The following is a 23044-nucleotide window of genomic DNA, read 5'->3' as shown; positions in this document are numbered from 1 at the left end:
ACAGAGGGAGTGTGACTCTGCTGGTTCCACTGGATCTCTTGGCAGCGTTCAATACCATCGACCATAGTATCCTTCTGGATCGCCTGGCGAGTTTTTTATTTTGCCCAGAAACATATTGGCAACTCAGAGAGACCGTATTATGCCTTTTTTGAAACCAGTCACACTGTTTTGAAACCAGTCACACTGGTTGCCGATATGTTTCTGGGAAAAATAAAAAGTGCTGATTATTACCTTTAAAGCCCTGAACAGCTTAGGTCCAGGTTACCTTAGAGAGCTCCTTCTTCTACTTGATCTCCACTGCATGTTAAGGTCATCAGAGGCTGTTAGTCTCCAGTTACCACCGATATCTCTGGTGGCGACTCAAAGGCGGGCCTTCTCTGTAGCTGCTCCTGGGCTCCTTTCACTCCCTGTAGAAATCTGTAATCTGAATTCGTTATTGGCCTTTAGGAGAGCCCTTGAGACCTATCTGTTTGGCCTGATTTTCCAGGGTTTTAAAACTGCTTTAAATGTTTTAATTGTTAATTGGTTTTATATTGTTTTTATAGTTTTTGATAATAACTGTTAATTGATATTAATTGTTTGTATTTTAATGTAAACCGCCTTGAGCCATTTTTGGAATGGCGGTATAGAAATCCAATCCAATCCAATAATAAATAAATAAATAAATAAATAAAGCAACATTGGAGTGTGAAACCTGTGCATTTGTATTTCTAATCATGTTTTACCCTATTGTTTCTGGTCTGAATAAATACTTTTTAAAGAGCTAATTAATAATTAGAGCTAGCATTGCTAGAATGCTGTTGTTGTCCCCATTTATTCATATTGTGAATTATAATCATGTTTATCTTGTATTTTTCTAAACTCACAAGACAAAGATTTTTTTTCTTTTCTTGCCATTTGAGACCCGTTTCTTTTCTCTATTCCTTTTTGTGTGTATTCTATACACACACACACACGCCTGACTGAGGATCGCACTTCATGCATCTGATGAACAGTAGTCCACGAAACTCATTTTCAACTTTTGTTGAAAAGCAGGATATAAATATTCATTGTATGCTAGAATACATTTGTTAATTTTAAAGATTTCACAAGACTTTGAGCTCTTTCTTATGACCAGAGAGAAAGGGCAATAGGGTTAGCGGGAAGGAATCCCTGAAGAGCTTACCTCCCTACACACGAGCAGCTCTCTCCTTGGGTGGGCGGATCTGCTAGTAGCTCCAAGGGTCAGGGTGCCAGGACGTGTTGCCCCACCTCCCAGAGCTCTATTAATGCACCGCACAAGTGCACAGTGAAATATCAGGATCCCCCTCCCCTCGCCAAGTCTGCTAGCTCCGGCAGGTCTGAAAAATGAGGTTAAGGGAGCGCTTGCTCCCTTAATCTCATTAGAGGGAGGCTCCATAGGCGGGTTTGTTGCCGCATTGCCGCTGGGATTGGGCCTGATCCCAGTGGTACACACGCATGTGCAAAACCGGGCTGTGCTTCCTCAGCCCGGTTTCGCATGCATGTGTGAATAGTCTCATACTATTGCTTTTGTTTCTACAGTTAATACAGCTACCTGTCTGGGATGACAATGAGTGTGATGTTGCATATAAAGTTATATCCTGGCTTTCTGCTCAAGACAGCTAATAAAGCAGTTACAAACAAGCTAATACAATATTTGGATTTAAAGCAAACACAAAAACCACAAAATCAAAGCCTAATTACTAAACAAAGGAAGAGAAATCATAGACTCCTAAAATTTCTGATGCCAGATTTTTGTTAATTTATCTCTTACATAGAAAACATCAAAACTCTTAGTTCAAGAGTTTTAACTTCCACAAACCCTTTCAAATTCTTCCTCCTGTGAATTAAGTGGGTCAAAGAGGTTGCAGTCATCTGTTTCTAGTGCAAGGAAGCCTTCCAGGTTTATGTTCTTGATTTTTCTTGCCTCATAATATGTCAATAATATGAGACATATGGGGTGGTTTGTTGTTGTTGTTGTTGTTGTTGTTTGAGTGTATGTGTTTTTTCAAACACACATAGACTTATTTTCTAAGATAGAATAGATGTGATTTAGGACCTGGTCTGGTTTTAGATTTTGAAATACTGCCCACATGGCTTCAGCTAATCAGGTGACAGTGGCTGGGGAGAAACAGTGAGAAAAAATAGAATACTGCATTCTGTTCCTTCTAAAGTTAAAAGTCAACTTGCACCTACTGTTTATTTTAATTCTATGTTTTATGGTATTTCATCTCAATATACTTTACTGATCTTGTTTTCTTGGATTCTTAATGAACTCAGCCATCAATTTGTTCACTGAACTAATTAGGTATTTGAAGGCATTTACTTAAGTAATGTAAGTTATTTATCTTAATAAGGGGTAAAATGGCTTTACGGAAATAGAATTTACACCTTCAGGATATCACAGACTGTAAGTTCAGGGTGTCTCTGAAGAACAGGCATTGTATATTGTCTCTGTACTGTCATTCCAGCCACCTAATGCTGCAGCAGGGAAATGACTTGATTAGCAAGCCAGAGGTTGCCAGTTCGAATCCCCGCTGGTATGTTTCCCAGTCTCTGGAAAACACCTATATCGGGCAGCAGCAATAAAGGAAGATGCTGAAAGGCATCATCTCATACTGTGTGGGACATGGCAATGGTAAACCATTCCTGTATTCTACCAAAGACAACCACAGGGCTCTGTGGTCGTCAGGAGTAGTCGACACCAACTCGATGGCACACTTTATTGCCATTCCACTAGGTTTGTTTCAGGTTAAGGTGAAAAAAGAAAGTGGTTGGGAAGCCAGATACTTTATATAAAGTTATCAAATTCAGAGAATACAACCCAGCAGATTTGAGAGTGTATGATTAATATGTCAATTAGAGTTTGTCATCTTCAGATTTTGTTTCCTTGTCTTTCTAAATATGAAGCCATTGTGCTGATCTGATGTCAGCAACTCAGAACTACATTGACAGTGTCAGGAGCAGGGAAGGAGGCAGGGTCCTATATCTGTTTACAGTACTGGGTTGTAATGCTTCAGAAAAATCCAGCTGCATTATTTGGGTGGCTAATTGTAGATGTATATATACATTGCTGATTGTCTTGACAGTTATTACACCTGAGGTGCTACTTCCATAATCGAGTATGGCATGAGTATTCCTATGCAAGCAGATGATGTGAACACTGATGAATCTGACATTTCATCCATAATTGATTAGGAAAGTAATAGAATATTCCAAGAATGATTTTCACAGACACGCATTTGCTGCTAAACTGCTATTTTCTGCTCTATACAGTTGTTCCATAAGCAAGTCTTAAGTTAAGGCTGCAAATCCAGACCAAATATTGTCAAAAGTAGAGAACTTGGAAATGATTGAAAATGCAGAAATTAATCTATTCATTGATATCACCATACACCGTAGAAGTACATAAATACATCTAATTTTGCCCAAGGCTGAAAAACATTAAGCAGATTATCCAAAGATATTTTCTTCCAACATACAAATCATCATGTCTACTGATAATGCCCATTGTTTGATTGCTTCTTAGAATGAGGCAGTACTCACAGAGGATAATGGATGAAACATTACCAATATCCAAATAAGAGTATTTTAAAAGGAATGAATTGGCCAAGATAAATCGAACATAAAAACTTAATTTCATGCCGAAAAAGATTTGCAGGAATATTTTCAATTAAATGAACTTTACCTCATTCCAAGTAATTCTTGACCTACAGGGGGTAGCAAGATGGAGAGTAGCTAGCAGAACTATTCATGAGCTCCTGCCTTAAAACTGGAATCGGAGATGAAATTATCTTGCAAAATTACACAAAGCTCAACCATAACAAATAAAAGCAAGAAGAGAAAAAACAGGAACAGCCCAAACTACCAATCAGGCAAGGCAGGGAAGTAGATGAGAATCGACTCCTACTTTCCCACCAATGGAGCCTCCAGCCTCAGAGGGAAGATACCTCTGAACACCAGTTGCAGGGGAGCAACAGCAGGAGAGAGGGCATACCCTCACCTCTTAACTGTGGGCTTCCCAGAGGCATCTGGTGGACCACTGTGTGAGACAGGATGCTGGACTAAATAGGCATTGGGCCTGATTCAGCAGGGCTGTTCTTATGAGCCAAGAGTACAACCTTTACACACCCTACCAAGAACAGATTTACAACCCTGAGCATGGAGAACCCTCTGTCAGCCCCCAAGGAATCCACTACAAGGGAGTCTGCATTACATCAGGCATCTCGTACAATATCTAACAACTTCAGCCTGGAAAACCCCTTAGAGAAGAGAGACCAGGGACCTAAGAGAGCCTTTGTCCTGCAGACCCCTACCAAAATATTTAGGAGACACTTCCTTATTTAGAAGACGCAGAAACAGTTATACAAATCCTAGGACTCTCAAACACTATCTCAATGGAAGTAGATAAGCTCAGGCATGCCTTTGCTACAGTCATGCTACATAAATATATACAATTAAAACTTCAAACACTGCCCCCGGCAACATCCAGGCAGCTCCGCACTCCCCGCCAGTTCCAGTCGGAACCTCTTCCAAAATTGCTCAAAACACACACACACTGGACTGTCAAAAACAACCCATCCATCTAAATCAATGCATGTACTCCAAACCACCCAGGTGCTACTACAAATAGAAATGAACCTCATTAATGCCAGGAGATGGTATTATTGTAAAGTGATTACCAGCTCTCTGAGCCAACTCTAAAAGTGCCACCCCAGGTCTGCAGACCTGGACTCGATCCAATTTTTGCCAAGCTGTCAACGTCTAAAGAGAATTCTGCTCACCTTCAGCCATCCCACCCTCCCAAGCTCCTTTAGATGGGGGGGGGGGCATCTTCCCCATAACTTTAATGCAACACTAGTCCCTAAAGATAGCATCATTTGGCCACTATTTGCAACAAAGACCAAGAGCCAAAACATTCCTGCTGAAAGTGAACTTGATTATAAAGTTGCTAAGGAAATAAGATCTGGCCAAAGTACACAGCCTCCAAATTACCCTGCCAAATCGCAGACACTTTCACAGTAACCCTTCATTGTCCGGAGAATGTGATGAGCACAGGGCTCAGGGGCATAGCAAGGTTGGAGGGGGCCCAGAGACAAGATTTTAAAATGGGCCTCTCGCTGATATAAACACACTTCACAATATATAGTGCACTCACACTCACATCCCCATTATGAATACGGTGAATATCTAGTTCACATTGAATCTATTTTTTTTACTCTCTGCTCCTGCCATTCTCCAAGAGACTCAACATAATTCATAGGGGGTGCAACATGGGCGGGTGGGGAATCATTTGATGTGCCTCTGGGGGGCCCCTCGAGGCAGTGGGGCCCCAAGACGACTGCCTCCCCTTGCCTAATGGTAGTTACGCCCCAGACAGGGCTATAGGTCTAGGTTTCACAATCTGAGTGTTGTGAGCCAAGCCTGATTTGTACAATATATATGCTCCAGAGCTAGCATATGAAACCAGGTGCTGGATTTCACAGAGAGAGCTAGCCCTTGATTCTTTGCTCCATGGCAAGAATCACTGAGCAGTCTCTTGTCTGCAGGTTTCAGGCCTCTGTTATTTATATAAGGTCAGTCCAGGGTAAACAGGATCTGGGTACCATCTCCTATTAACTGTTTTTGGGAAGAATATTCTTCTGTTGACATTCCCAAAGCAAATCTGCATCTCTGAGCGTACAAATGGGCATCTTCTCTTATCCCCAAACTTTCTGGTTCATGGTCTTCAAGAATGTTAAAAGTCAAAGGTGTTAGGAAAGGAGAAGCACGGCTACATGTGTAAAAGAGCAGTTAAATCATTTTCTTTTGTGTACATCTACCTAAGGTGTAATTCTAAAAACATCAAGAGGATATAAACAATGCTTCTAATTCTACATTGTAAATATCTCCTCAGATAAAGACAGAATTATCCCATCTTTTCAAGGCAATTCACTGGACAGCTAAGCAATGACCAATGACTATTGTAAACTTTCTGTAAGAGGAAATGCAAGCTCAGCTCCTAGCTTCCCCCAGAGACATTAACTAAGAGCAAGTTCCAGACAATATTAGGGGTTTAAACATTTCACTCCATTGAATTCCTGTTGCAAGGAGTTCAGTGGTGCTGACAAAGATACAGATCTCAGCCTGGCCCGCTGGACTATGAGTTCTGGTCCAACATGAATGAGCTGGACAACAACATAGCCAAATTGCTAGTGTGTGTGAATCTTCCTAACATGCATCTGTAAAGGCATTCCACAGAGAAAGCATTTGGATATGTGTGAGATAGGAAAACAAGCCTGGCCATTGTCTCTCTTGATTACAAGTTTCACAAACATTGAGAAACAATGCTGGATTGCCCCTACCTTCACAAAGCAATTACCATCTGTCCCAAAGGCAAGTCATGAGACCTGGGTGTCATGCACTGGTCAGTTCATCTGAGTTCAGGCATTAATTGATTTCTTAATAAAGTGGAATCAAACCCAGGCCTGGATTTCACATAATTTTAACTAGGTCTTTCTGGGTCTAATGTGGTAGTCAGGGTGGCCACAACATGAGCAATTTACTTGCAGCTATTAAGGAACAGGCACAGCTACTGACATTCCTCTGCTTCCATTCAGAGTCTGAACCCACAGACAGTGACAATGGCATGGACACCTTTCACCATCAGTCCCCACCCGAGGGCCACATTAGTGGAACTGCCATAGCCCCAACTAATCTCCTGGAGCATGACTTTATGACCTTCTTTCAGGGCACCAACCCAAGCAAGGCTGCAACCCCACCCAGACCAAGGAGGAAGCTATGAGGCCTATGAGTTCACTTCTCTGATTTTGAAACAACTCAGAGCTTGAAGACAGTTATTTGGGCATTACTTTATCTGCTCCCCCCCCCACTACTATCAGCTAATTCAAGGAGCAGAGATAACCCAGAGACTGCCTCCTCAACTCGAAACAGCTCTATCTATGCTCCCTCTTGATACTGAAGAGCCTCAAATGTTCTGCATAGACACAGAAACCCCCAAGGAAGGGGCCCCTGAGCTAACCAAGCTCCAGCTCATAACATCATTATGCAAACCTCCCACTGCTGCTGAAGAGCTCCTGATGCTACACACAGACATTGCTACCTCAGAAAAAAAGGGCCAGAGAAAATTGCAGTCATTGCCCCCAAATCAGCAGTCGACACACACAACCCCCAAGCACACTGCCTTGTCTGCTATGGGCCCTGGAATGTTTGCCAATGATCTTCATTTCAATAACATCACTGCCTTAATCTCTTCAGTTTGTTTGCCTGGGACAAAGAGCTATCTACTTCCTTTGTAGAGTCTGACTGCCCAAAGTGAAGTTTGCCAACTCCTGAGCTGACAGCTCAAGATTCCGTGTCCCCACCATCTTCATGCCAGAATCATGATATCGATCTCCAGTCTCTGTCTCTTGCACCATCGGAAATATAGCTGAAACTAGCTGCAGCAGAAGCCACCCCGAGAGACTGCCTCACTCAACTGTGTAGCTCCCTGCACCCAATCCATCACTACCCCACTGGGACATCCTATACTGGCCTCTGCCAATATCCAGAATGACATCCAAAAGATGAGCATAAGGTCTCCCTCCTGACCTTGAATGTGGTTGCTGGTACTCCAACTGTAGGGATGCCTCCTTCATAAACTACAGCTCCACACATAACATCATAACAGTGCAGGAAACCTGGGCATCAGCAGACCTAGCACTTAATGGCTACAGCTCACACTCTCTGGGAGCAGAAGCCAGTGTGAGCAGGGGCACACCCAGGCATGGACTGTGAGTGTTAATTTCTACCACCCTGTGCACCTCACCAACAAGACTTCCCACATTCAAGCAACATGCTAAGGCAGTGTCAATTCACTTCTGACACTAGTAATCAACATCTACCAACATACTAGTAATTAGCATCTAGCATCTACCTGCCCCCACAGAGACAGAAACCTCCAGTAAGGAAATTGTGGCACGAACTGGAATACTACCTGATTGACCTTTCTACTCCTTCACTAATGCCTACATTATGGTCGGATGTGACTTTAATGCCAGGCTAGATCTTGGTGACAAGTTGTCGCTGACATCACCTTATAAATACAACAACAATGCTGCCTACCCGATCCTGAAACAAACCTCCTCCCACTATCACACTGTTTGAAGGACAAAAAGCCAAATTACACTGGTTTCTGTCTAGCCCAGATGACTAGCAGGCTTAATCTCCACATACTTAATGGCTAAATAAAAAACAACCACCCAGCAGAATTTACCTTATGGGCCAGGACTAAAATGAGTGTCATGTAACTGTCTCTGGGAACCTACTCCACTTTGCAGACTGCTTCCAGCTCACATCTCAATTTGACAGTGACCACTTTCTAGTCACCCTATGCCTAAAATCTTTTGCCTGGCAGCTCCATGCAGAAGCTATATACCAATCTCACATCCTACCAGAGGAAAGAGCCTGCCACATCAAATAATCTACCCAACTGGACAATGCAATAACAGAACTCTCCTCAGAACACTTGCAGTCCATTTGTTTCTCACTGCTCTCTGCAGACTCTTATAATTTAATCCTTGAAACTATAGCAACCTATTGCAGGAACTTCAAAAGCACCTAACCCACAGAAACAACAGCCATCCCAAGCTGCACCTGCATTGCTCCAAACCATGGTTTGACTTCAAATGTGTTGAAGCAAAAAAAAAAAAAAACAAACCAAAAAAAAACTCATCACTAACTACAATACCTACAAGGCCAACTCAAGTCTAGTGACAGTGCAGGACCTCCTCAAGCAGAAGTTCAATCCACTCAAACAAAAGAAAAGGGACACTATGAAAGCCGCTTGGTCACTCCATATTCAAGTGGCCAGAACCAAAGGCTCAGCCCTGTTCTGGCGCATCACCATGGATCATCCTAGCAATGGCCTGACATACCTGGAGAGTTTCATAGCACCAAAGCCCTGGGAACAGGACTTCAATGAACTGTACAAAGGTGGAGAGGTTGACCACAGATGCCCTAAGCAAGATGCAGAGGACTTGTCTCCCTAGCCGCTGGTGGTGACAGCTGAGGTAATGGACCTTATCTCCCAGGTAAGACCTGAGAATACTTCTAGCAATGACCTAATTCACCTCAGAAAAAAAGGGCCATTCATGAAACAACTCAGCATGGTGGGCTCCCATTCTATGGACTGGCTCCCTATGGACTCTCAGCATGGTGGCCTCCCTATGGACTGGGCGCTCACAGTCATAGTTCCCATCTTCAAAAAAGGAAGAAAGACAACCCAGTCAATTATAGACCTATCAGCCTGCTCAGCACAGTCAGCAAACATCTATACTGGAAACTAAGGGACTGGCTGCAACAAGTAAACATTCTAGCAAAGGAGCAAGCCAGATTTATTGAGAAACAGTCCAAAATTGACCAGTTGCTTGTACTTCAGCATGCAATTGAAAAATACTCCACTTACAAGTCTGCTTTTGATGCTATCTCGTTACCCCAACTATGGGGGAAATTAGAAGCCTCCTCAATTGTAGGAGATTCAATTGGAACCTCCTGTTTCGTATTCCTGCTTTGCATGATGACACATCCCTGAAAGTTAGATGCAACACTCAATTTCACCTATCTAATGGCGGCCAAACCATAAGGGCGTCAAACAAGGTTGCATACTTACTCCTCTCCTGTTGGACTTCTATATTTATTATCATATTTCTATACTGACCAATATAGAACTCTCTAGGTGGTATACAAGTTAAAACATAATATACACACAATATAAAACAGTTAAAATCTCCATGAATACAAGCATATTAAAATTTCAATGTCAATTAAAAGCCTGGGGAAACAGGTGTGTCTTCAGGTTCCTCCTAAAAGCAAACAGAAAAAGACATGCTCTTATTTCAGTATGGAGTGGATTCTAAAGCCCGAGGGCAACCACAGAGAAGGTCTGGTCTCGAATTGCCACCAAATGAGTCAGCAGCAACTGTAACCGGACCTCTCCAGATGATCTTAATAGGCAACAGGGTTCACAGACAAGGCACTCTCTTAAGTACGCTGGACACAAGCCATTGAGGGCTTTATAGGTAATAACCAGCACTTTGTATTTGGTTCAGAAATTGGCAGCCCGTGCAGTTCTTTCAAAATTGGTGTTACATGGTGCCTTTGGGTTGACCCAGCGACAAGTCTGGCTGCCACATTCTGTACCAACTGTAGTTTCCAAACTATGTACAAAGGCAGCCCCACATAGAGTGCATTACTGTACTCCAGCCTAGAGGTTACCAGCATATGCACCACTGTTTTAAGATCATTTGTTTCTAGAAATTGATGTATCTGGTGTATCAGCCGAAGCTGATAAAAAGCACTCCTGGCCACTCCCTCAACCTGAGAAACCAGGGAGAGTTTGCGATCCAAGAACACTCCCAGACTACCTACCTGAACTTTCAGAGCAAGTGTAACCTCATCCAGAAAAGGCAGATCTAAACCATCTCTCAGGTCACAACTCCCTATAGACAGCACCTCCGCCTTATCTGGATTCAACTTCAGCTTGTTATCCCTCATCCAGCCCATTATTGCCTCCAGGAATGCATTTAGAGAGGTCATGCCATTTCCTGATGAAGTTGATATGGAGAAATAGATCTGGGTGTCATCAGCATATTTATGGAGGCCAAACCTCCTGATAATGTCTCCTAGCAGTTTCATGTAGATGCTAAAAAGCACTGGAGATAGTATTTTAGGAGGCCAAACCTCCTGATAATGTCTCCTAGCAGTTTCATGTAGATGCTAAAAAGCACTGGAGATAGTATTTTAGGAGGCCAAACCTCCTGATAATGTCTCCTAGCAGTTTCATGTAGATGCTAAAAAGCACTGGAGATAGTATGGAGCCTTGTGGAACTCTACACTTCAGCTTGTGCTTTGCAGAATAACAGTCTCCAAGCGACAACATCTGGAATCTGCCAAAGAGGTAGGAACAGCACACTGTACCAAGACACAGAACCACGACATAGTGTGGGCCATTTAAACAACCCAGACTTCCACTGGCACACACACACAAAACCGCAAACACACACACACACACACACACCCCAAAGCTCGCAGAGAAACATCTCTCTACCCTGTTCAATCCTCTCAAGGACTGCCCCCCCCCCCGATTTAAACGAGCACTGAGGGTCCTCATCCAATACTAAAAGGAAGAACTACTTGAAATCAATTACCATAAAACCAAAATCATGGTCCTCACTAAGAGACCAAGGACACGTTCCTGGCACATAAATAGGAATGACATTGACCAGGCTCATGCTTGGTGGAGTTCTACACTTTTGGGACCAGGAAAGCCCATGGTGATTATTTTGCCCCAAACACACAGAGAAGCACCAATGCCATTTAAACATTCTGCCAATATGTATCCGCAGCCCTAAAGCTATCTGAAGCCAAGTCAGTGGTACAACTTCTTTATAGTGCCTGATAGGCCCTTTCCCCCCAACTTTGCCCCTCTAGAGCTCCAATCCAAATTCCTAAGAGCAGTACTGCAAATCCCCTTTTAAATCTCCAACGCCATTATATGATGGGAAGCAGGCCTGGTGAAAGTGGAAGCCAGAGTCTGGCTCAATTACTGGCTAAGACAATTGACCAGTAATTGAGCCTCAACACAATTGAGCCTCAATCTCCTCCCAATGGACCTAGCCCCCTCAACACCGGTAGATAGCCTCCAATCCACATGAAAGCAATCTCTATCTGTGAAACTATCCTTACTTGGACTCTCTCCTTTCCACCTACTTTCCCTGGGCTATAAGTGGGCCAGCAGCACACTTATCAAACTGTGCATAATTGATGCAGAATGCCAAACCAACTTAGATAGTCCCCAAACTTTCTTCTCTCTGAAAGTCTAAGGTACTTAACACCACCTGTTGGACATCTTACATAGCTAGAAATACCTAATCTCAGAAGGGCCTTTACCCTGTCTCACTGTGACACCCTCCCTTGGGCTGTCCTTGAAGAAAAATACAGGAAGACCCCTTTCCTGGAACATCTGTGCCTCCGTGACTTGGGCAAGTTGAAACTATCGAGCATGTCCTTCTTCACTGTCTGTCTTATATAGACTTACAGAATGCCCTTATCCTTCCACTCCTTGACAAGTCACCAGAATGGTCAGGCCAATACAACATCTCCCTACTCTCATACTGTACTCCCTCTAGAATGTTGTAAAGTTCTGTGCTGCTGCGTGCAGAATTTGCCAGGCCTTGGCCGCCAGGAAGAGTTAATTCTTCAATCATTTATCCCCTCTGCTTTACTGTCTCGGTTTATCTTTTAATATTTTACAGATTGCAGCAATTAGTATTGCCGCAATTTTATAGCATGTAACTTTTAACAGCATCTTATATATTTTAGTGAGTCACATGCTACTGTTTTAGCAATTTTACAGTTCCATTATTGCTTTTTACATAGTCATAGATTTTAGCCTTAAATTTTAAGTAACCTCACAGTCTCTATGCTAGGCCTGCTCAACTTTGCCCTCCCCCTCAGCTGTTTTTGGACTACAACTCCCATAAACCCTAGCCACAGTGGCCAATAGCCTGGTATTATGGGAATTGTAGGCCAACATCTGCAGGAGGGCTGAAGTTGAGCAGGCCTCCTCTATGCTACAGACATAGTCTCAATCATTTTTATGTGCTTTTACTTGCTTCTAATATCACCTGGTACATACCCTTTTTACTTTATGCTGGTTTAAGACCATAATAAAGATTGATTGACCTACAGATATCTTTCCTATATCTTGAGCTCCCTTTGCCCTTTACTTATTCTGTGGAATCCCAATGGTCTAGTGTTGTTGTTTTTTTAATATTTCTTATGATAATTTGAGAAGAAAGATGCATCAGATACATTCTTGTAGTTATATCTGTTACATTGTAGACACAGGAAACTATGGCCGACATGAGCCATACTTTGATGTTAGAGTCCCACCTTGGCTGCTGCAGAACGACTTCAAAGCACTTCCATTGTGAGGAAGTAAACACAGACTTCATGTTCAGTTTTAGATACCTTGAGTTACTTTTATTTAAAGTTCTATTCAGCTGAGAAGGACCAAAGAGTTTTCTTCCTATCCCTACTAGCTATCTAGCCGAAGCTAGGGGTGTCTTGAGATAACAGTAATGGATCAAAGACAAATTTTTGCAGGCACAGCCTGCTATTCTTACATTATAAAAAGCAAAATCCACTGACAAAGAAGTAAAAGAAGAAGCATTATTAGAGCAGTTATGGAATATGTTGTAATACTTCGAACAGGTTACGTAGTGTGCACACACATCTCTAGGTCAGTGGAAAGTCCCTTCTAGACATTCCCTGTAGCAAGCAAATTTATTTTTATATGGCAGTGAGCTTTTCTGTATTGAGCAAGCCTTCCTATTGATTCAGTTACTTGTGGTTTTCCATAAACTACTCAAACACTCTGAATACAGGCACATAGTTTTAAGCTAGAAAAATGGCTAAAATATTTCAGTTTCCAAAATTGTTTCTGATCGAAAGAGCACTGCCCTGCTTCCCAGAAGTGGCTTAAAGTCATTCCTCAACAGCCCCATTATTACAGTGTTAGAGATGCCTTTTAAGCTGTACAGCAGCCCGGTGGGTCCTCCTGTCAATATAGGGCTGCCTGTCATATAAGTCCATGTCCTTTATTAATTTTGTAATATACAGGTATAACTATAGTTTTTAGATTAAGTTTGCTTCCTGTTAATTTAGTACTAGTGAGGCATTGAGCAGTAACTAACAGCAGATTAAAAAATCAGCTTCTATGCAGCACTTTAATATTATAATCCAGAAACACACTCTTTCAGAGTTAAGATCATCCTATAATGTTTACTCTTACATATGTCACATTCATCACAGGCCCTTGGCAACTTCAACTAAATGTTTATTACTTAGAGGTTCATCCTAATTAATGGCTTCTTGTTGATGGCTAGAGAAATAGTGATTAAGAGCCTGTTAATTGCTCCTGAATATATTCATTGAATTGCAGTTTTGAAAAGCTCCATTGTTGTGGAAGGAGGCTTTTAATACTTCTTTCCTCTCAGTGTTTTTAATATTTTACTTTTAAAAAACGAACAGAAATGGAATGAAATTAGTAATTAAAGTCTTCACTCCTTTTCTGCAGGAAGACTAAGGGCTATTAATGCAACTTGGAGACTATTCAACGTACAATTAAATGGATATTCATCACTAATTCTTTAGCGAGTATCAATAAGCAAAAGGAAGGAAGAAAAATAGAAAGACAGAAAGAAAGAAAAAGAAAGAAGGCTGAGCCTGCAAAGAGAAAGATCTTCAAATTAGAAGCAGAGTGCTAAAAAACCTTGATAGTGCTTTGCTTGTCCTGAGTGGTGCTGCAATTGTATTTTGCTACAAAAATATAGTCATAAATCAGGTCTGGAAAAACAGAGGACAATATAAAATATACTGCAGTAATTTGATAATGATATTTGGGATGTTCTTTAAAAAAAAAAAAAGGATGGCAGCGATTCCAGACAAAAGGTCTACCTGGAAGCAACCTCAGTCCAGGAGATGATTGGAGATACAGGAGAGACTAAATGAAATATATGGTATCTAACTAATACTAATAAACTGGGCAAGAATCAACTTATTGCCCTTTGGTCTCCTTCCCTTGTTACAATTGGACAGGCAGTGCTCAAGCTGGTGGGAGAACTGTGTCAGGAAACTCCGTCCCTATGGTCTTTCACCTGAGGCAATCCTCTCTGTGGGTTTGGCCAAAGAACTTATTAAATAAAGGATCTGGGATATTGTTTCAGAAAGACCTGTCAAGGACATCTATATCATTTTACCTGCTCAATTGTGGGATGAGAACTCTCCCAGCATAGTATCTATTTCTCCTTACTTTCCCCAAACATAAGGTGGCCCTTTTCGGCAAGGGCCCTATATGAATACCCTGCCTTCAGAATTTTTAGCTGGTAGATACAGCAGAATTTCAATTGAGCAGAGATATTGCCCCTGTAAGTATGATGAGATTGAGTCAGTTGCACATGTGCTTCTGCCATGTGTTTTTTATATAGACCTTAGGTGAAGATTAATTCACCCCCTTTTACATAATCTGACAGGTCGATTGGATGAATCCTACATAAAGTATTTGCTTATAGACATTAATTCATCTATCACACACACAGTTGCAAAATTCTGTTGTTCTGCAATACGAGTTGATTGCACTCTGCTCGCTAATTATATTAATATGTTTAGAATTTTATATTGTTTTAGATGTTATGTTATTGGTCAAAGACTGTAATAAAGACTGACTGACTGACAACTGAGAGAGACCAAGCTCTAAATTTGGAAATGTAGTAGCCATTTTGCATGATTTCAAGGTCTAAACTCTTGTGCTAGGCTTCTTGCTCAAAAACAGGGGTGTAGCTACTATGGAACAAGGGGGGGGCAAATGTCTTAGGACCTCTGAGGGAGCTCCTCCCTGCCAGCTCTGTGAACTTGCTTTTTGCTCTCTCCCTTGCTCCTCTTTGAAGAAAGTGTGGGGTGGAGGGCAGTGTTATCCCCCCCCCCACATCTGTGTGCAGAATGTGTTTTGTTCTGGGCAGTATCAAGCCAGTGTGTGCACACATACATTAAGAGTGGGACCTTCCTGGTTAAACATGAGCAGTATCTAAAATTAACTGACCAGACATCAAAAAACATGTGAGCACATGCACACTGTAAAGGGAACAATGGTGGAGGGAATCATCTTCACTTTTTGATCCAGGGCCTCTTCAACCTTGCTATGCCCCAAACAAATAAGAAAGAGAAAACAATTCAATGAAACTGCTACCAAGAAATATTTATTAGGAAGATTTTCACAATTGGAGATTCTTGAAACCCCCTGACCATAATCTAATTATGATGGATTGCAACAACACCAAACATTAATATTTATGCAGAAGTATAACTTAAGATTCTCACCAGAGCAACAAAACAATTCTCCAGAACTGCTGTTGGAAGCAACTAAAACCTACGGAAAATAATTTTGTTACATATTTCACACAAATTACAACTACCAGCCATTACAACAAAAATCAAGTCATTTTCCCAATAACATCCTGATTAGAAACTGCAGCACATTATACTAAAATTCAAGATTTTGAAACAGTTAAATATAATGTTAAAAAGATGAGAGGGTTAATTTTATCATCAATTTGAAGTGAAAGAAAATTGGATTCATCTGCTAACAGGCAAGGAAAAAGCAGAGCCTTGACAAAGTATCTCCTACTAGCCACACATTTATCACACAATACCATTCTTTTTAAATCTATCAACTAAAACACACACACTCACACACACACACTCACACACATCCAGTTTAATTTAAACTACCTTAATTTAACTTATTGATGTGATGTCACATGTTAAATAGATATCTTACATCAGGTCTTCCCAACACGCTGTTGTACTAGTAAGCATAAGGGACTTTAAGAACTTCCAGGGGGTATTTAGAGGCCTCTTGCCTCCCTACACTTCAGCCATGCTATTTGTCCTGCTTCTAAGGATTGCGAGCTTGAAGTTGATGCATCCTCAGCAATATGCTCATTGTAGAAGGGGAGGGAGGAGGGTGAAGACCGTCCCCCTCTGCTCCCGATTGGCTAGCTACATGCTGAAGATCAGCACAAGCCTCTCTTCAGTCTGTCAGGCTTCAGAAAGTTTACACTGATTACTCCCATTGAAATAGGATAAACAAACTTGTCCCATTAAATTCATTGACTTTAGTAGCTTGTCTCCCTAAATGTAACATTTAAATTTGGGTGTACACACACACACACACACACACACACACACACACACACACACACCCCCACACACACACACACACACAGTGACTTTTCAATGAAAGTAATCGATACGAATACGACGAGAATTTATATACCGCTGTTCAACCAAAGTTCCCAAAGCGGTTTACATACAGAAATTAATTAAATAATTAAATGGCTGCCTGTCCCCAAAGGGCTCACAGTCTAAAAAAGAAACATAAGAAAGCCAACAACAGCCACGGGAGGGATGCTGTGCTGGGGTTGGATAGGGCCACTTTTAAAATGTGCCTCTTTGCTCAGTTAGCAAGGTTCAATATTTATTTATTTATTTATTTATTTATTGTTTTATTTATTCGATTTCTATACCGCCCTTCCAAAAATGGCTCAGGGTGGTTTACACAGAGAAATAATAAATAAATAAAATAGATCCCTGTCCCCAAAGGGCTAAAAGAAACATAATCTAAATCTAAAAGAAACATAAGATAAACACCAGCAGCAGTCAGTAGACGTACTGTGCTGGGGGTGGATAGGGCCAGTTGTCTTACATCTATAGAAGAATATAATTTGTGGGCCAACAAACAATGCAGAACAGTATTGTCTTCTTTACATCACTGTCACATAGCTCATTAATTTAGTCATTATGGCTCATTCATATATTTTATACTCCCACTCCCCAATAGGAGGAGGTACAGAAAAATGTTTTTCCAATACTTTGCATAGCATGTGTGCACTGCTGTGATCATATGCGGAATAATTTCACATTTGTTGTATAGTTCAGCAGTAAGAGATTGTTCCAAATCTATCCTTTCCTGCAAGGAAGTTTCAATATTCTCTCTCTTATTGGTTTTCAATTAGGGATGTCTAGTATGTTCTGAGCTCAGAACGTTCTCACTCAAAATGGGCCATTGAGAGTGTTCTATTCCAAAGGAATGCTCTTCAAATGAAGGGTTTGATCTGTGGGAACAACCAGCTTGACCAGTTGTATTGATGGAACATTCCAGGCATTTCTGCAGAACAAGCCAGTTGTGCCAATGGAATGACCCCTTCATTTAAAGTGTGTTCCTTTTTGGAACTGAACACTTACACATAACAGAACACTATTCTGAGTGTTCAGAACGGAACCTCCCTATTTCTAGTGAGAATGTCCAAAACTTATATTCCTGTTTTCAATACATGCTTCTATATCCCCCTATCCCCACATCAGACTCCTCCTTATGTCTTCAGGTCAACAACTGGGAGTCAGAGCATGACAATAGTGATTGGGTATAGGCTAAGACCCTGGTTGTAACCATTATTAGAAGGAACTATTTGAACAGGTATCTAGAATAGGGTCTCACACACCCTTCCTGTTATCTACTTGCAAACATAATTGTCTCTTACACTATTGAACTTCTTTTTGTTTGCAAAGTGGTATACAAGTAGAAGTAAGGGATAATGGGCGAATTAACACTGATAAAAGCAAAAGGTGAGAGTCAAAATAGGGATAATATCCCTAAACAGAGTCAAAAACAAAAAGTGCCCCAGAGTTATCTTCTCAAATAAGAACAAGTGGGGCACATTCATACTTTGTGGGCAGCAACTGGGTTGGCATGTGTTTTACATGATGCTTTTAGCCTGGCAACAGTATTAGCCAGTCCAAAAGCAGTCAGCGAGAGACTGTTGTACAAGCTGACCCATACAAAGTGAGAATTATTGAAGGGGACTCTGTGGTGCATCCCCACTTCCCTTCAGCCCATTCTATCCTATCTCCTCTGTATCTCTTGAATAGAGTGTGGCATGCATTTTGCCAGTAGACCAAAGGGCATCCCTTGATGTGACCCAGGCTGCAGTGTTCACAGCGTACAAGCTAGTTAGGAGCTAGCTACAAAAGGTCTTGAATGAAATGTGTATGAACTGCAATAATATATATCTTGATCTTGATAGGTTTTTTAATTTGTCCTAATTATTCAAACTTTAAGTGGATCATCAGCGTCTAACTATTCAGGTACTTCCAATAGCAAAGTGATCTTGTCAAAAAATATTGAGCAGGCTCCAGACTAAGTTAGTCAATGACTAAGCACCATTTAAATTAATGGGACTTAAGATAGTCATGATTCATTTATCCCAATGGTGCTTACACATGATTCACTTAGTTTGGATCCTGTTCATTTCCCTACAATTCAGCTTGCAAAACAATAGTGTAAAGGCATAGTGCTTGTAACAGTATTACTCCCTTGCATAATACATCAGTTTCATTTTTAATGTAGTGAAATATGACATTCAATTTATCAAAAATTGATACATTCTTGAGTGGCATAAAGATTATTTTACTACTGTAAATCTCAAATTACAATAATGTTAAACCTTGAATTTATTTATATGCCATCCATATAATATCTGTGTAATTTACAATTAAAACCCAACAATAATTAAAACCTAAAACCATATAGAACAAATTAAAAAAATCATCAGTAAAACTTTAACACATTATGAACTAAAAGCTTGAGAAAATAGGTGCATTTTCAAAAGTTGCTTAGAAACAGCCAGAAATGGAAAGGTTCTGACTTCATTTGAGAGTGTGTTGCATAGCCCTAGGGCTACCCTAGAGAAAGCCTGGATTTGGATCGGTGGTAACTGCTATTGGACCCCTCCCAATGATCTTAAATGTCAGTTCATGAAAAAATGAGCCACTCTCTAAAATACCCTGAACCCAAACCATCCAGGGCCAACACCTCACAATCAGCTTGCCCAGCTGTGGGAGGTTGGAAACAGGCCTATCACTGCCTAGCTCTATGGGGTCCAATGCAATTGCCTCAGGCATCCTGCCCCTTGCTACCATGTCTTGCAGGGCCAGGCAGCACTGGTTTCACTGTTCCACTCACCAGCACTGGTTCCACTCACCAGTGGAGCGAAGCAGAAGTCAAAGTCAGCTTGCAAGCCGGGGTCAGAAGCCAGGAAGTCAGGTACACACAGAAGAAAGGTCTAGTCAAAGCCAAGATCAGGAGCCAGGAGATCAGATCTACATGGGAACAGGCAAATCAGGTCAGCCAGAGTCAGAAGCCAAGGGATTAGGTCTACATAGCATTAGGCAACTTAGGTCAGTGAAAGCCAGGCGATCAGGCATCAGGGCAACAAAATTAAGAGATTCTCATGATCACTGGAAAGCAGGCTAAGGAAGCTTAGCATGCTTTCCAGGGATCGTTGGAATCACTGGGCTCGAAGGGCCCAAGCCTGCCTAACTACCCCTCCCCTAAGATGAGGTTAATGGAGCGAGCGCTCCATTAACCACATATTTTTGCTAGTATGTTGCTGTGGCGTGCAGCGACACACGAGTAGATCCCCAACTGGGAGGCTGCAAGCAGCCTCCTGGGTTGGGGGTTTTCTCCAGAATGCTCATGTGGGGCATCCTGGAACTTCCGGGGGCCACGTGGCCCCTGATCCCTGCCACCTCTGCTGGTTCCGTGACAGAGCCAGCAGTCATGTGAGCGGCCAATCTGGCCACCCAGCTACGAGTGGCTGCTCATCTGCGGGGAGAGAGGGCTAAGCCTGCTCTCCCTGCAGTTAGCACCAAAGCTCTTCTCACTGATTGTGAGAAGAGCTTCAATTGCTAGCAAGGAGCAGGCTCCAAGCTTGAGCAACGATTTTGCTGTAGCAAGAACCTTAGTGACTTTGGGGCAAGAACCTGCAGCAGTCTGAGCCCTTTTCAAAGGAAGTGAATCTTGGCCATGCCCCCTGATCTCAAGTGTGGCAGTCTTAAAGAGGCTGTGCCATATTTCTCAGTCTCTTGCTGAGGAATAGCTGAGACATGGTTTCAGAGTATTCCCCTCAGCTGGAGGAGGAAGAAGAGGGCAAGGGTGTATCCTAAGGATGAAGGGGATGTTCCAGAGACACAATCTCCACCAAGTTTTGAAGCAGGGGACTCTCATGTCCCACTTCTTCAGCTGAGTCTTTGAAGTCTATATCTGGATCAGGGTTGGTTTTGGGTAAAGCAGAGTCAGGCTTGGGGACTGTGTCAGATGAAGGGGTTGAGATTCAGGGTCCATCTCAGATGAGGAGTCAGGCTCAGGGATCATGACATTTCCTCAGAGAGGCATTAATGATACAAACAAGAGCCTCTCCAATAACCTCCTTGCTAGATGGTATAAGTGATGAAGGGCAAGGGTCAAGAAAAGAGGTGGTAAGGCAAACCTCACCAAGCTGCTTGTCCACGACCAATTAGGTTATATCTTAACTGGTAAGTGAAAAGATTCTGATTGAGCCTAACAAAAAATCAATTTGCATATAAAAACTTAACAAAATTATAAAATGCATGTTTAATTAAAAAAACAGATCACAGAAATGTTACACAGTATAATCCACAAATATAATTAAATAGCCAAAGGGGGGTGGAAAAGAGCTCAACAGTTTGACATAACTAAGAATGCATGTGCAACTGAGTTTTGTGCACCGGTTTGCATTTGGATTGGTTAATGGTTCCACAAACTGATTTGTTCCGGTTCAGCCCAACCACAAACCAGTACAGCAGCTTGAGGGCAGTGACCGGTGGAGGGGGGGGAGCAAGAGGCACTTTTTTAAAGCAAGCAGGTCCTTACCTGTGTGACTGCCATGCCAGGCAGCTTCCTACTGCAGCAGCGCTCCCCCCAGCAGCTTGTGCACTGGTGTGGCACCGCCACAAGTCTGGCTTCTGTGCATGCATGGAGACCAGGTGCATTCCAGCACCCCACCACCATGTGTGGGATGCTGAGGGGAATGCCACTGCCACAGGAAGCTGCCTGGAGTGGCTATCACACAGGTAAGAACCTGTTTAATTTATTTATAAAGGTTCTGCTCACCACCACCCCTGGCACTGCCCTCAAGCCACCAAACTAGTTTGTGGTTCGGCCGAACCACAAACTGTTCCAAATTCTGACCACTGCACAAACCTTGGTCATGCACATGCCTAGTTAAGAATATTCAAATACCAAAAAAAGCTAAGGAAATGCTGGATAGTTCCTGATCGGGCTTTATTTTGTGTTGGCAGTTAAGACACGGTTCACAGATTCCCCAGGGCTAGCAAGCATTAAATTTGTGTGTAGGATTCACTTCATCACACAGATAGGATCTAGTCTGAATCAGGGGTTCCACATAGACTCCCAGATTCACAAAGGTCCACTTCATGTTGATCTTCCCTCTCTTTTTTGAAATGGAAAAATCATATGAACATGTTCACTGCTCAGTTAGGTGTTGCCATGGAACACCTAATTCAGAGCAGATGCTTTCTACATGGTAGATGAGAGCAGTTCACAATGTATGTGCTAGGGCTAGGACTTGGTAATGAGGTTATTCTTATAACACATTTCCCAATACCTCTTATAGGCTAGAAGAACACACACACACACACACACACACACACACACACACACCCCACACCATTATTCCAGTAAGAAACAATTAATATCCATGAGAGGCTATTATGGAGCTTTCCACAAGGAAGTGAGAATGTTATACCTCCCAGAGGAGTGAAGAGGCTAGATAAGTTACTTAAATCTACCACAAGCACATATTTTAATAGACATAGGAAATGATTTACAGATAAGTCTAAGCCATTGAGAATCTCTTTCAAAGGAACCAACATAACCTGGCAAAGCTGAATCAACTCCTGTGGTGAACAACTATAAACTATCAAGCACTAAGGAAAAGGAATTTACTTAAATAACTGACCACTGGTATATAATACTGGAATATATGTCCAACTTTGGACTGACATGGCAGATACTCCTTTATTCTGAGTCAACATTTGGTAGCGGCTCACACTTTATGGTCTCAGGTACTATGGATCTCTCTCTATCTGATGTTACTATTGGCAACAACGATTTGTGTCTTATCTGCCAGTGTGCCATTTGTTCCATTTCTCTATGATGTCAGTTTGGTATAGTGGATCGGGTTTCTGACTAGGCCTGAAACCAGGATTTAAATTTCCACTCAGCCATGAAACTAGTCTCATCCTAACTGACCTCATAGGGTGGTAGGACAAACATCACAGGATCTATCACAGTTCTTAGAAAACAAGTGAAATATTGGCTTTTTACCCCAGGCTTTTAAGTGAGTGTTCTGTTTGCTGCCACTTTATATCTTATGGTTATATTGTACATGTTTGTTTGTTTTTTTAAAAACTTAATTAGATTTTATTTTTATATTCCATTTTAATTCTTATTGTGTAGTCTTCATGGTTTTATATTGTTGAATATTTTGTAAACCGCCTTGAGATTATTTTTATGAAAGGTGGTATAAAAGTGTAAACAAACAAACAAACAAACAAATAAATA

The 23044-nt window shown here is 41.7% G+C and overlaps 1 protein-coding gene across 21 annotated transcripts in view; it reads right to left on the bottom strand.

Moving 5' to 3' along the window:
- TENM3 (teneurin transmembrane protein 3) overlaps positions 1–23044 on the bottom strand; it is a 2371016-nt gene that overhangs the window by 2094478 nt on the left and 253494 nt on the right. For 19 of the 21 annotated variants that reach the window (XM_053252610.1, XM_053252608.1, XM_053252605.1 and 16 more), the window contains one exon: positions 19622–19758. The exons of 1 other annotated variant lie outside the window; for it this stretch is intronic. The gene's annotated coding sequence lies outside the window, so the exon portion shown is untranslated. The remainder of the gene's footprint in view (positions 1–19621; positions 19759–23044) is intronic. One more of the 21 variants, XM_053252606.1, reaches the window with a different exon arrangement.

Source organism: Hemicordylus capensis, chromosome 5, assembly GCF_027244095.1.
Source record: "Hemicordylus capensis ecotype Gifberg chromosome 5, rHemCap1.1.pri, whole genome shotgun sequence".
Taxonomy (NCBI): domain Eukaryota; kingdom Metazoa; phylum Chordata; class Lepidosauria; order Squamata; family Cordylidae; genus Hemicordylus; species Hemicordylus capensis.
The sequence above is the reverse complement of the archived record's forward strand: the minus strand, read 5'-3'. Positions and strand labels throughout refer to the sequence as shown.